Here is a 13,347-nt window from a genome sequence, read left to right on the forward strand (position 1 = left end):
CCACTGGTACACTGTAACATCAGAGCTCTTCCTGAATTGTGGAGATGAGAATAAGATAGTCTTTACCACCAAAACAGGAGAAGCCTCACACAGTGCAATTTAGTACTGCATATACAGTGCAAAATAGTGCAAAACCACCAGTACAATTTTATTCTTTGGAATAGTGAAAATACTTTAATAAACCCTACTAAACCCATGCATCAATACCAGTCCCAGTAATAAATTGCTGAATATGGAGCAATCTTCCTGTGGGAAATTTATGACCAGAGGAAATGTCCTAGCCTTGGTATTTTTATAGCATCCATTTGTTTTTTAATGGAGGAGGGGCAGATCCAAGATTTCAAAGGCTGTTCAAAGTGTCCTCAACCTTGAAGAAGGAAAGTAACCTGCATCGGAACACTTGCCACAGCTCCCAAAATATGAGATGACACCTGGGTACGTACAACTGCTGTCACGAAAGGCAATCATTTAGTCACCTGCTGTTCTCCTCAATAGACTAGGAAAGTATTTGCTAGGTCTCATTAGAGTCATCCTCCCCCTTTCGGTTATAAGACCAAACCATCCCGACCTTTTATCTCACTCCTCTGCCCAGGATCATTGACGCCCGTTGTCAAAGCCGTGGTGCACAGCACGCAGCAAGGGGTCCTTGAGCCTTTCCACGCGCCGCAGACCTTCCTCCGCGAACCGCCCGCTGGCCCGTCACCCCGGCTCTGCCCCCTCCCACGGCCGGCTGCCTTTCCCAGGGTGTTCAAGTGAACATCCCACAAACTCAGCACCCCAGAGAAGAAGTACAGACAGTTCATGGGCTATTTTCCGGCGATTTATTACCAAAAGCAGCATGATCTGAGAAAAAAAAATAACTGTTATTCTTGTTCCTCTAACTTAGAAAATGAGGGTGCAATTTCCTCCAGAAAGCAGATGCCATAGAATTAGCTGTGGGCTTTTCCTGCTATTTTGTTCACAGTTTAAACATTAAAATTGGAGTCTCAATAAGCATTTCGTGAATGTTTAGCACGGTTAAGCTCTATTTTCATCTAAGGAAGTATCATTTCAGATGTCACAGTTCACCAACAAATGCTGAGCACCACGTTCATGCAGGGTGGCATTTCTCCTAGGATCTATAGCTCCAGAGCTGTTACTGGAAACGCCTTTTTCTCCTGAGAGGCAGCTTTTCCACTGAAACATAATTACCAATATAACACATCACTGCAGCTTCCATTTGCAAACAAACTGCTGCTAATCTCTGTCAGATCCCAGCATCTCTCTCTCTCCTCAAGCTTCCCCGCCTCCTCACCCTCCCTCCCTAAATTCAGAGACACAAATCTACAGGAAAACGTGTGAAGACACATTTCTGAAGAGATGTAAGAGAACAGAGTGTCTGCTATGTTCCCCACTCAAAATAAGCCTATGTGCTTTTTATACAGTCCATATGCTTATTTTCTTAACAATTCTTGAAACTCCCATACTGATAACAGACATGACCATGTAATATTCCTTCCTCAGCTTCAGGTTTTTCCCTCTTCTGAGGATTCGCTCCTCTGAACAAACCCAGAACAGCTCCAGCTGCTCCCAAGTTAGGGACTGGCTGTGCTGGCACCGTGCAAGCGCAGCTCCAACACCACCAAGCTGTTTTTAGCTCCCATGCTGCCTGAGGCTGAGCATCTTCCCCCTCATCACATCCCATTTAGTGATGAGCCATCTATCCTCCTGCTTTTGAACCCTACACTCTCTCTTACAAGATCGAGCCTTAAAAAGGTGTCCATCAAAAGAGCACGTCTCTACGTACACTTCTGTCAAGGCCTTTGCCCCAAAACACAGGAGACATCAACACGGACACTAGAAAATCAGAACTAGGTCTCATCCTGCACATATTTTGTTCAGCTGTCTAGATTGGCTTGTCATCTGCTGGGGCAGTTCAGACTGGCATGGGAGGAGTGGAACCATATCCCCCTGCCACCTCCTGGTAAGACATCTGAACGAATATCCCCATTTTGGGAAAAGTTTAATTTCAAATGGTAATTACGCCTTACATTCCATGGGCTCCTGCTTTTCTAAGCCTGAATTGTTGGACTGCCTCACTTGTCACAGACACAACTAACTGATCCACTGCCATCTCTGCATCCAACGTGACTCCCGTCAGATGGTAGATCAGGCTGTCAGCCTCGCTTTTCTTCCTCTATGAAATACTGGCATTGGAAAGTCTTAACAAGGAAACTGAGACTATGGGAAGCGTCCTTCGCTCCAGAGACAGCAGTGCCGGCTGTTATCTCTATTCTCCAGTTCTCAACCAGGAATAGAGCAGGAACAAATGCATTCAGTCCTACCCTGAATGGTAGCTCTACAGAAAGGTCTGGACTGGAAATCCCAGCTTTTTGGTTGCTTTAATCAAATGGAACAGCATCGGGAGGAGGGGGGCAGTGGTGGTGGGGAGGCGCTGCGCCATCCAAAATTTAAATTGACCTTTTTTTAATCTGCTTTGATTCACTCCTAATATTACACACTCTTTCCTAAATTCTGAAAAGGTACAGAAATGAGGCCAAGATACAGATTTAAATAAATAAATTACCATTTCTTTTCAAAATGTATACTTAGAAAACTTACATAGTTAAAATATTTAGAGTAAGAGCTGATCAAGTGATTAAGTATACTCAAAAAGTTCCCTTTTTAAGAAAAGCGCATCTCTGAATCTCACCTTTTAGTTCTTCCAGAGCATAAATCTTTCTTTAATTTTAAGCAATAGAACTTCAGGTTCTAAGTTTTACAGAAATCTAAGGAACAAGCAACTTTTAAGATCATTATGGTATGAAGTTTTAATTGATTTTTTTGGCAGTCAGAATCAAGAGGCAGATATCACTCCACATGGACTTGCAAAATAGGTCAGCTGGGTAAATTTGTTCAGCTTTCTTCTACACTCTTTAGACGCTTCACCAATTACTACTTCTTTCTAAAGCAGCGTCCAAATTTGTTTGCTCTTTCTTTATATGACATAATTTAACTCTCTACAAAGGATGGCTTGTTAGCCAGTCACTTAATTAACACAGTGAATATACAGTTGAATGCCTGATTATATCCATTCAAGATATCTAAGTTTCTGTAATAACATTCAATTTCCATGGTAAGATGCATGAGTTCTTACAGTTCACTCAAAAAAAGAAATTGTCTCTACTTAAATGTGATTATAACAAGTAGGTTTCCATTTGGAATTATTTTAATAATCAGTAAAAGTAAATGAATAAATGTAATGATTTAATATTTGTTTCTTTTATTTTCAAAACTTGCTAGAACAGAAACAATACACTGACTCTATTGGGAGATCTGTTTGAGAAACGCATCGTCCCATTTATTCTGGTTTACTTTGAAGTGCTACTTCTAGCTACCTGTAAGTAATGAGAATCTGGAAGGAGAGAAGGAACATAAAAGTGCATTAGCCCATTAATAAAAGGAACTGTGTGGACAGCGTGTACACTCTCTTCAAACTATAAGTGCTAAACCTACAAATTCAGAACAGAAAAAGCTAGCATTGCCTTTTCAGTAAGTCTTCTTCCTAAAGGCTTCGTGCTCTGGCTCTATGCTATACACCTTCCACAGTAAAATGGAGAGCTTCCAACCACATCAATAACAGGATGTTTCCATTAGTAATCGGCCGAGATTTATTTTTATTCAGTTCAGTTCCTTCCACAATTCTAGCTTTTCCAGCAAACAAATGCAAGTTCAAGGAGAAAGAAAACAAATATTCCTCCAACCCTCACACACTCATCTTCTTAAGCTTTTTTTAAGCTCTCTGAGGTAAACAGCAAGCACTTTCAGTGACAGTTTCTGAGTAATGATGGGGAAGAGCGAGGAGGTGGTTGGAAGCACCACTGGCTTCTTAATGCAAACTCTTTTATGCTACTCAGGGAACACATGTTCAATCACTGCTTATGAAACAGCTTTGACAACACGGAGAGGAGCTTTTTGCTTGATGTTTGTTTAAGTGAGGCTATATCTATTTTAGGAGGAATTGCTTTTATTTTACTTCTTTTAAACATTTTTTTTTGTTAAACAGAAGCAACCCACAATCTTAATAACAGATTAGTGAGTGAGTGGCTGCCTTCTCTGGAGACTTCATTATCATGAGGTTTCACTGCACTCCAGCTCTTCTGAGAAGACATTTAGAGAAAACCTAAGAAAGGTAGTACAGAATTTCTAATACCTGAGCTTCCCAGGAAGAAAACCAAGTGAGACGTATTAGAAGAACCCCATCCCCACTGAGGGAACTTTCTTTAAAAGGTCAAAATCATGCCATTGCACATTTCCAAGAAAGCAATAGGATCAGCATTTCGTTTTTGAACATAGAACATAAATACCACATTAACACTTTAACAACACATGTTTACAGAAATCCCTGCATATTTATGGTACCATATTGTGCCTCGGAGAAAGCTTTTCTTAGGTGAACAAAAGCAGCAGCAAACTGAATTAGACTTGCAGCCTGAAACAGAGCATGTGCAGCACACTTAGAAATGATTTTACAACATCGAATTGTAACCTATTTTAGACAGATTATACTGGCAAGATATTTAAGGCAGGGACTGCAAACCACTGTGCTGTTGTAAGCATCTATTTTTTTATTTCTTATTAAAGGTACTGTGACTGGCCGCCTTTCAGACTAGGAAATAAGGGTCCCTCTTTCCTGTTACATTTTTCATGCACAGACAGTAACAAGGACTTTGCAGCAACTTTTCAGAGGCTCAGCTTTGAACTTGCAATGATAGCAGGACAGCTCAGCCTCGACAGGAGCTCAGGGGGTCTCTGGTCCGGCCCTGCCACAGCAGGCTCAGCGCCGACTTCGGTTGGACGGAGCCGGCACAGCCTCCCTGGGCAGCCTGCGCCTCTGCCCCCCTCTCCGGCCCCAGGGAAAAGCCTTTTCCTTGTCGGAACCTCTTTTGCTTGGTCCAGCCGATGCTCCGTGTCCCTCTGGCTCCCTCTCCTCCACCACCTCCCTTCAGGTACAGGGGGGTTGCTGCCAGCCCCCCCCGGAGCCCTCTCCCCCCAGGCTGAGCCAACCCTATCCCTCAGCCTCTCCTCATGGGGCAACTGCTCCAGACATGACCATCATGCTCTTGATACTCTAGAAAATGTCTCTTTCCCCGAAGGAAAGGGCATCCTATTTTACAGGGAAACAGATAAGGTGAATTGCGCTGACAGCCCTTGTCAACTCCACAGCATCTTCGCGCTCCTTGCGTCAGGAGCAGAGCCGCGTTCCTGTGTCCAAGCCCAGCTCTGCTACAGGCAGGATTACAGCTAAACCAGCCTCTCATCTTCCACTTACTTACAAGTTGTCTCTGTACGAGCATCCCATTCGCACTCTAGAAGTAGCAACAGAAACACAGAGCTCTGCTCTGCTCCTCAGTTCCAGGGTGGCTTCCCTTTTTTGCAGAATGTTTTATAAAGCCAATCCTCCAAATTTTTATTCATACAGCAGCAGAAAAGCTCCAGCACTCCCACTGGATATGGGATTTAAATTAAGACGAAGTGCCATATGATTGCTTAACACCTTGTTATATCATCTGCCAAAGCTAACAGTGCTATTCACAACTGGCTAAGCCCTCAAAAATGTGTATACTTCAGGTATTAGGCAAACCACATCCTGCTACTTGGTACCACGGGGGAAATTCTGGTTACATTTCAAATACTACTGTCAGAACTGCTTGTCCACTCAGAGACAGAATTTCTAGACATCATCTTCCTGGCATTTGCTTCCTTTAGTCCTCCTATCTAACCAAACCCCATCTGCAACAGACAGAAGAGACCATCCAGCGCCTCCATATAAATACTTACAGGACAAATCTTACCAACACTATTAAATGGAAACTCTCTTAATTAAAGACTGTAAAATCCACCTTTGTAGATATGAATTGCTTATGAACAAAGCATACCACATATTGCCCAAGAATTAAAGCTATTTTTGATGAGGCAGAGGGCGTAGACTCACCTTAATGATAATCTCTTTGGCACCACACAGTGATATGTCACAAAGCACTTTCATTAGTTAGTATGAAATATATAACAGCTGCCAACGCTTCTGCTTCTGTCTGAGCAAAAGCAAGATACCTTGTAATAAAGAAATTATAAATATCAATGGGTGAGGTGCTCAGCTAGAGGATACAAATGACACAAGATTCAAAACTAGACAAAACAAAACTTAAAGGAGGTGTCAAGCCTGAGCAAAAGGGAATACTTTATCCAGACAGAACACATAGTTGTGTGAATTTTATTAACACCTGTCTGGTATCTCAGCCTCAGTCACTAGACATCCTACAGAGATCATGAAATACCACACTTCCAGGTGTTTTCTGTAGTGTACATGAATATATACACACAGCCACAGAGCTTCCACATAAAAACTCACTCTAAGATGTTTCCTAATCAGAATATATTATGTCATGGGGAAAATGTACATGCTTTAATGCAATATTGTCCTGAAAGAATGAAGAAGTAGCACTATTAGAAGTGCTCTGGGCACACAAACTGAAACTTCCTTCCTCCCTGGTTCTCCTCATTTTCACTTCTGTTTGTTCCTTTTCTTTTAAGGCCTATCACACAGGTACTGCTAACCATTCTGTATTCACAACTAACTCAAAATGGTGTTCATGAAGAGTATCCTAGTGACATTACCCTTCAACAAGTCAGCCTGCTCCATCAGGAATAATAATCACAAAGACCAAACCCTGAGATCTGAAGGCATTTGGGTTTGTCTTGTAAAAATGGCTTGCGTACTCCAGCGGCATTCACATTAATGCTTGTTTTTATTGACCCCCTGGCTTCTCTTTATGCAAAATGAGTTGTAGGATGTCAATCTGATCCAAGGCTGACTCCAAAGGAGGGATTTTGATTGCAGAGGAGGAAGCTGTACCTACCCAAGAAGTGTTGAATGCAGCATGTCTTCCAAGGGCATTTCAACAACTCTGCAGCTGCATTACTAAACACAGTTACAGGTTACTCAGGAGCCTACGGACAAACTTGTGGGTTTCCCACAGAATTCTGTAAACCGGTTTCAAACGTAATTGAAAAAGGCTAAAATAAAAGGCTGCCCATTTGCCCGTGAAGGCTGGAAAGCAGCATAAATTATTCCCCTGTTCTGCATCAGCAGGTGTTTAGATCTGCAGACGTAAACAGTACTGTGTACTACCAACCCACTTCACCTTCCTCTGTCGGACGGAATATGTGGACAGGACGGGGAAAGCCAACAGAGAGTGAAATAATGTGTTGCTATCATTACGTATGCAGCAAATACTGCTTAATCTGGATTAAAGAAGAAAAAAGCAAGAAGTGCTCCCTGATCTGCAATTGCTTCTCTGGGGTCTTCCTGAAGACACCGCAGAAAATGCAAGGTTTTTAATTAAGAGCCGCGTCCTTGCCACACAACCTAGCACAGAACTGCCCCCACCTCTGGGGTCAGCACGGAAAGATGCGTGCTACACACCAAAGCAAGCACATGCAAAAGAGCTTCTGCCGCGTATATTCAGCGCTTACTGTGCTCTGGCAAGCTAGCTGAACACCCCCTGTCCAAAAACCTCAGCCTGGGGACACCTGGCACAGCTCCACGCTCAAAGGCTGCTCAAGGTACACGTCTTCCCATGGGCGGTGCAAACCTGACCCGGCTGGTAAAATCGTCATCTCCCTCCCCTGACAATGGTTTTTTAGGCTGTACTCGGACGTGCTGCCTTGGCCGCAGCTGAACCATGTTAAGGGCTCCTGCTCTCAGCCCCGTGGCTGGCTTTCCCACCCCAGCCCACGGGCAGGGGCCACGCTCCCCTCGCTGCAGGATGGCCCTGCCCTTCTCCGACCTGCCAAGGTAAGGGGACGGGTTTGCACACCCTACCCGATCTGTCGCAGTGGTTCAAGTTAAACACTTCTACTGGCAGGGTTTTAAGATGCCTTGGATGCATCTTAACCGAAACAGACTGGGTAGCACCTACGTACACTGCTACATCCCGCTCTTCTGGGAGCGATGCAACTGCTGGTGAGGGCTGGGGGGTGAGAAACCGCTGTGGGACTTGCCTCTTAAACCAGCTGGGTGGCACCCAGCCCGGCATGCCCACTGGGTCCAGGTCCTTGCGGCGGGGAAGGAAAGATGTTTGGCTCCATCAAAGTGCAAGAAGACGAGGCACAGCAAGATGTTACGCGAGCATATGTGCTTGTTCCCAGAGCAAGAGACGTTCTTGTGCGCCTCGTTCCTCCTCTTGCTAATATAAACCAGGAGACTAAAGTCAAATGTAATTGCTATACAAGCACGGCGCTCTGTCTTTGGTGAGGAATACAGGCTTTAATAATATATAAACAATTTCTAGAAGATGTAAAGGAGAGCTTAGTGCAACTTGAATGCAGACAAATACTTAAAAGAAATCAACATTATCCACTAAGCACTTTACTAAATTGCTTTCATTTACTTATGTATGTTCATGCCCAGAGAGCAAGTCCAGTTGATACGATTTCTACAACAGGAAAAAACCTAGCAAATCAACTTACTATACTATTAAAGCTTTCTAAAAAACAAAACAAAACAAACACCCAAAGCAATTTTTTAGGGAGGTAATGAGAGAGAGATGAAAGGACGTATTGAGATGGTATTAATGTTGGAAAGACAAGGAAGGAGAAAATGGGCAATTACCCATAAATACAGCTCTTAACTTCAGTTATGTAACAGAACAAATAATCAGAATAACCACCACTTACAAGTCAATAAAAGCATCGTGTATTTATAAAGGTCTTGCTAGATAAACTCACAATACCTTTTTACATTTCTCCTCCATTATCCTTCTCCTGTCATGACACAGGAAGAGTGCTACAGCATCCCGCTAGGCAGAGAAAGCAAAAGAGGACATTCAGAAGCAGCCGTAACCAGAAGAAACAGCAGTGGCAGTAAGAAGCAAATTAAAGTCTAATCAAAAACTTGTAAGCAATTCAGAGAAACTGACTGTGGAAGAAAGTAGGTTTTATTATGAACACAGTAATTGAGTGTTTGCACTGGGTCAAGGTAACGAAAGAAAAATTACTGCACCATCAGCTATCAACCCTGTATCTAGCTAGAAGTTTTAAATTATGGGCTAGGAAAGCAGCAGGTCAGTTTAGGTAGTTGAGGAACAACAGCATTTCTATATATGTCATTACCAGAAACATCTCGGACAAATAGAGCTTCTTTTGAGGGGACTATGGCGGAAAAAAGGCATGTTCAAAACTTCCAAGACTCTGCACTCCCGAGGAGCAGAGAAGTTGAAAAATATAATTGCTGACTCTGTGAGTAGCAGCAGCTAGGAAGGTCAGCATCCTACGGAGCACCCACACAAATTTTCTCATGTCTGATAAGCTGAATGCTTGCTACAGTTCTTCCCTCAGTGGGGGCATCAACGTCATCTCTCTCATCTTCCTGGCCACCAGCAGTCTTGAGGTTTCTAAGAATTTTATTCCTTTGAAATCTCTACTCTTCTATTTATATTGGTTGAAATTGATCCCCAGGGGTAAAAAATTACTCCAGGACAATGAGGGGGGCTATCAGTCAAGATGGCATTATTGTTTTAGCTTCATCTCGTTAGGAAACCAGGTTGAAAAGAATATAGTCAGGACAGAGGGGAAGAAACAACAAACAGAAAACTCAAATGGGAAAACTTCTAAAACCAGAATTATTAAGTCAAGTACAGAAGACATTATTTCACAGGAGGAAAGCCAGATTTTGGAGCTTTTCACAAACAGATCACCATTCCTGGCTTTCTAGGATTTCTGCTAAGCCATACTCTTAGGCTGCAATGAAAATCTGGATGATCCCCTTGTAAAAATGTAAACACCAGAATCTTAATCCATTCTAACACAGATGTCCAAATACTTCTACCAGACAGGATGGCTTGGATTTACTTTTGCAGTCCTCCCCTTTCAGTGCTGGTGGCGATCCCATGGGTCTGAGTGACCGGTCTGGATGCCACAGAGTGGAACAAGTGAAGTCATCAATCCAAAATCCTGCACCGTTTCACTGCTTGCAAAACCATTTGAGAGAACAAGGAGCACACTGGGGAGACATTGCATTGAATGAGGGCTCTTTGGCCATCGAGATACGGAGAGAGCACAGAAATTTCCCTCACTTTTCCCCCAAAGCCAGTCAAGAGGGAGCCATGCCCAGAGAAGTGAGCAAGGTCCTGGAGCATCTTCACCAGAAAGAGAAATCAATGAAGTCCAGCAGAAAGCCCGGCAGGAGTTCAAGGAACATACAATCTCCCACAAGAGTGATCTAGCCGATGGAGAAAACTACACATGTGATTCCTCACAGATTTTCATCCCAGGTTTTAGAAATCGAAGGAAGCAGGTACATTCTGAATGATTCATTAAAAACACTCATCGTTATACTAACAGAAAGTATAATTTGAACAGGATAGATCAATAAATGGACACAAGGGAACAATTTTGCACTTCCAGACGGATTAACAACATGGCCTGAGCTTCTCTCTCTCTCTGCATTTCCTGATTTGCATCAATATTTTTTAAATTTGTCACGATTTTGAAGCTCATTTATATTTTTATAGCATACTGATGTACACTACGCTGTTTTGCTTAGATTTGTTACTGTCATGACATGTCTAGGACAAAATAGACTGGTCTCTATTCCAACAGGGTGTATTTCAAAACCAATCTACAGAACTAAACCTTCACTCTAATGGCACAGTAAAGTGATTGCTTGTATAAGTTATTTGGGTATTTCTAGTAAAGTTTCCATTTATCTTACTTCCATATAAGTATTTTTTATCAACCACAATGCAACATTCCATAAACTTCATAGCACAAACATTCAAGTTCATAATTTCAAAGGGAATATTAACAACAGAAGCAAAAAAAAAAACCCAGACCATTCTCATCCCCATGACTTCTTCAGTGAGGAAAGGCAAACAGTGTCATGTTCTTTCCTTCAGCTGTTTTCAAGATCCCTGTTCTGATCAAGCATTTCATCCAAACTGTTTTCTTCTAGCTACAAAAGGTGACAAAGTTATACTGGTAAGTCAACATGCCCTACATCTTTTCACATTCATCAGTCCTAACCACAATGTCCCCAAAGCTGGCTGGGATTTTCTTGGAATGACCAAAGTCTCATTACTTTTCAAAATTCAGGGCTTTAAGAATTGGGTGTATCTGTACCAACCAACCAAACAGCACACTGTAGATCATTTCATCTATTGTTTCAGGAATATTTTGAATACTCTTCCTTCTTCCTTCCCTAAAAGCACTTGCCTGCTCTTCAGAGTGCACAAATAACTTTTAACAAATGCAGAGGAGCATCATTCATAACCGAATTAAGAAAAAATTCTCCTACTGCCAATATTTTTGTTGCAATCGGAAAGAAAAATTCCTGCCTTGCGAGTGATCAAAGTACAAGGACACTCCTCGCAATCCTGTAAAGATGAAAGTCAATGATGTATTTTAACCGAATTTCTAGGAACGTCTTTTGCATCAACAAACTGCATGTTAGTTGTTCATTACCTTGTCCATGCAACGTTAATTATGGACTTCACGCACAAGGGTTGTTTTTCAGAGATGTATTTTAATATAACTAAGCGGTGTCGTTACGTAAACAAAGCTGATCTTTTTATTCTCTACTCTTCATGGTCTCACCACTGCTTAATTTCACCACACAACCACGATTTCAGAAAGGAGGTGTAGAAACAAACTGCACCCGCAGCACTTCTGATTGCTCTTCTGCCGGAGAAAAAGTCATTTTGAGTTTTCTCCCTGACGAGAGGCAAGTCTCTTCCCGACACCCACTACCAGTTTCCCGAGCGCTTCCCAAACCCTAATTACCTAACGTTAACGAGCATTAAACCCGCTCGGTCAATCGCAGGGGAGCACCTCGGGCGGGTGAGCCGTGACTTACCCGCGGTCGCGCCGAACACCCGGCACACGGCGGGACGCGGGACCTCCCGTCCCCAGGAGCACCCTCAGCCCCCTCCTTCGGCTCTCCTCTCCCACAGCACCCGGGCTGTCACTCCTCCCCGACCGACAGCCCGCGATGCCGCTCGAAGGGGTCCCCGAACCAAAGGGCCGCTGGCCGGGGACTGGGGGAGCCGGGAGGGACGCGGGCGTTCCCCTCAGCGCTCCGCTCGGCCGCCGCTCGGCCCTTCCCGCGTCTCCCCACACGCCGCCCGCCGCCGCCGCCGCCCCTGCCCGCCTTCCCTCCCTCCCTTCCTCCCTCCCTCCCTCACTCACCCGGCGCCGGAGGTGCAGCGGCCGGCGGGTCTCTGCCCTCGGCCCGCGCTGCGCCGGGAGCCGCGGCCCTGACGGGAGGCGGCGGGCTGCCGTGCCCGCCCCCCCCCCCCCCCCCGCTCCCCGCCTCAGGCGCTTCGCCTGAGGTGGCCGCGGCGGGGCAGCCCCGAGGGGCCGCCTGCGTGAGGTGACCCTCGGCGCTGCCGCGGGCGCCAGTCCCCAAAATACCGAGTGTGGGGCGGACGGGCTTGTCCCCCCCACACAACACACCTTCTGCAGGCGGGAAAGGGGTGCTGGCCGAGGACACCCCCCCTCACCTCCAACAAGCGTACAGGGACATCTGCCCCGAGGGTCCCTGTCTGTCTGTCTGCCCTGAGGGTCCCTGTTTGTCTGTCTGCCCCGAGGGTGTCTCTCTGTCTGCCCTGAGGGTCCCTGTCTGTCCCCGTCCCCCCCGCCGCGGCCCTCCCCTGAGGCACCGAGCTGTCCCTCAGCAAACATGGCGGCGAGGAGAGCAGGCCCCGGTGCCCGGTCACCCCAAAAATGGCGGGGAAAAATAACAGCTCTTACCTGCAGCCTTGCTCGGTTTAGTCTTCAGTTCTTCATGTTACATGGTTTTGTTTTTTTTTGTTTTTTTTTTTGGCTGCAGTCCCTCAAACTGCACCAGCAAAATGACACAGGACGTCCTCCCCCTCCGGCCCGACGCGAGCAGCTACGGTCTGACAAATTCTGTGTGAAAACAAGGCGAAGAGTTGGCACCTGGATGCAGCCATATGTGACCCTTTTTTGGCCACCAGCTTTACGGTAGGGCGCGGGGAGAGGCCGTGGTGCAGCTGCACCAGTCTGTCCTCAGACTTCTGGCCTCTGGGACGTGCCTTTACGCAGGAGCTTGAAAAAATCCAACCTGGGCCTGAAATCAGCAGCCGTTGCGTTTTTCCTCTTAAAAGGTTGCCCTGTGAAGAATAGTGCAAGTTCTCTGTCGTAATTACTGCGTTTCAGTGGAAACGCAGAAGTTAATGCCCGGCATCTTAAGAGTATATCAAGGCATAGTTGCATTCCCTATAGCTGGATGTGTAGGACCGTATTATACCAAACTGGCTTTGAAAGCTTTTTAAAAGACCTAGAAAT

The 13,347-nt window shown here is 44.9% G+C and overlaps 1 protein-coding gene across 6 annotated transcripts in view; it reads right to left on the reverse strand.

Annotated features, from left to right (window-relative positions):
• The window catches only part of PKIB (cAMP-dependent protein kinase inhibitor beta), a 56,721-nt gene extending 43,805 nt beyond the window's left edge, over nt 1-12,916 (reverse strand). The window contains exons 1-2 of one of the 6 annotated variants that reach the window (XM_041128104.1): nt 12,226-12,415; nt 8,775-8,840 (exon numbers count right to left, since the gene is read on the reverse strand). The gene's annotated coding sequence lies outside the window, so the exon portion shown is untranslated. Of the gene's footprint in view, nt 1-2,030; nt 2,139-8,774; nt 8,841-11,893; nt 12,172-12,225; nt 12,416-12,789 lie in introns of those variants that run through there. The other 5 variants (XM_030031827.2, XM_030031848.2, XM_030031817.2 and 2 more) reach the window with 5 other exon arrangements.
• Nucleotides 12,917-13,347: the final 431 nt, after the last annotated feature.

The sequence above is a fragment of the Aquila chrysaetos genome, chromosome 2 (genome assembly GCF_900496995.4).
Source record: "Aquila chrysaetos chrysaetos chromosome 2, bAquChr1.4, whole genome shotgun sequence".
In the NCBI taxonomy this organism is placed as follows: Eukaryota; Metazoa; Chordata; class Aves; order Accipitriformes; family Accipitridae; genus Aquila; species Aquila chrysaetos.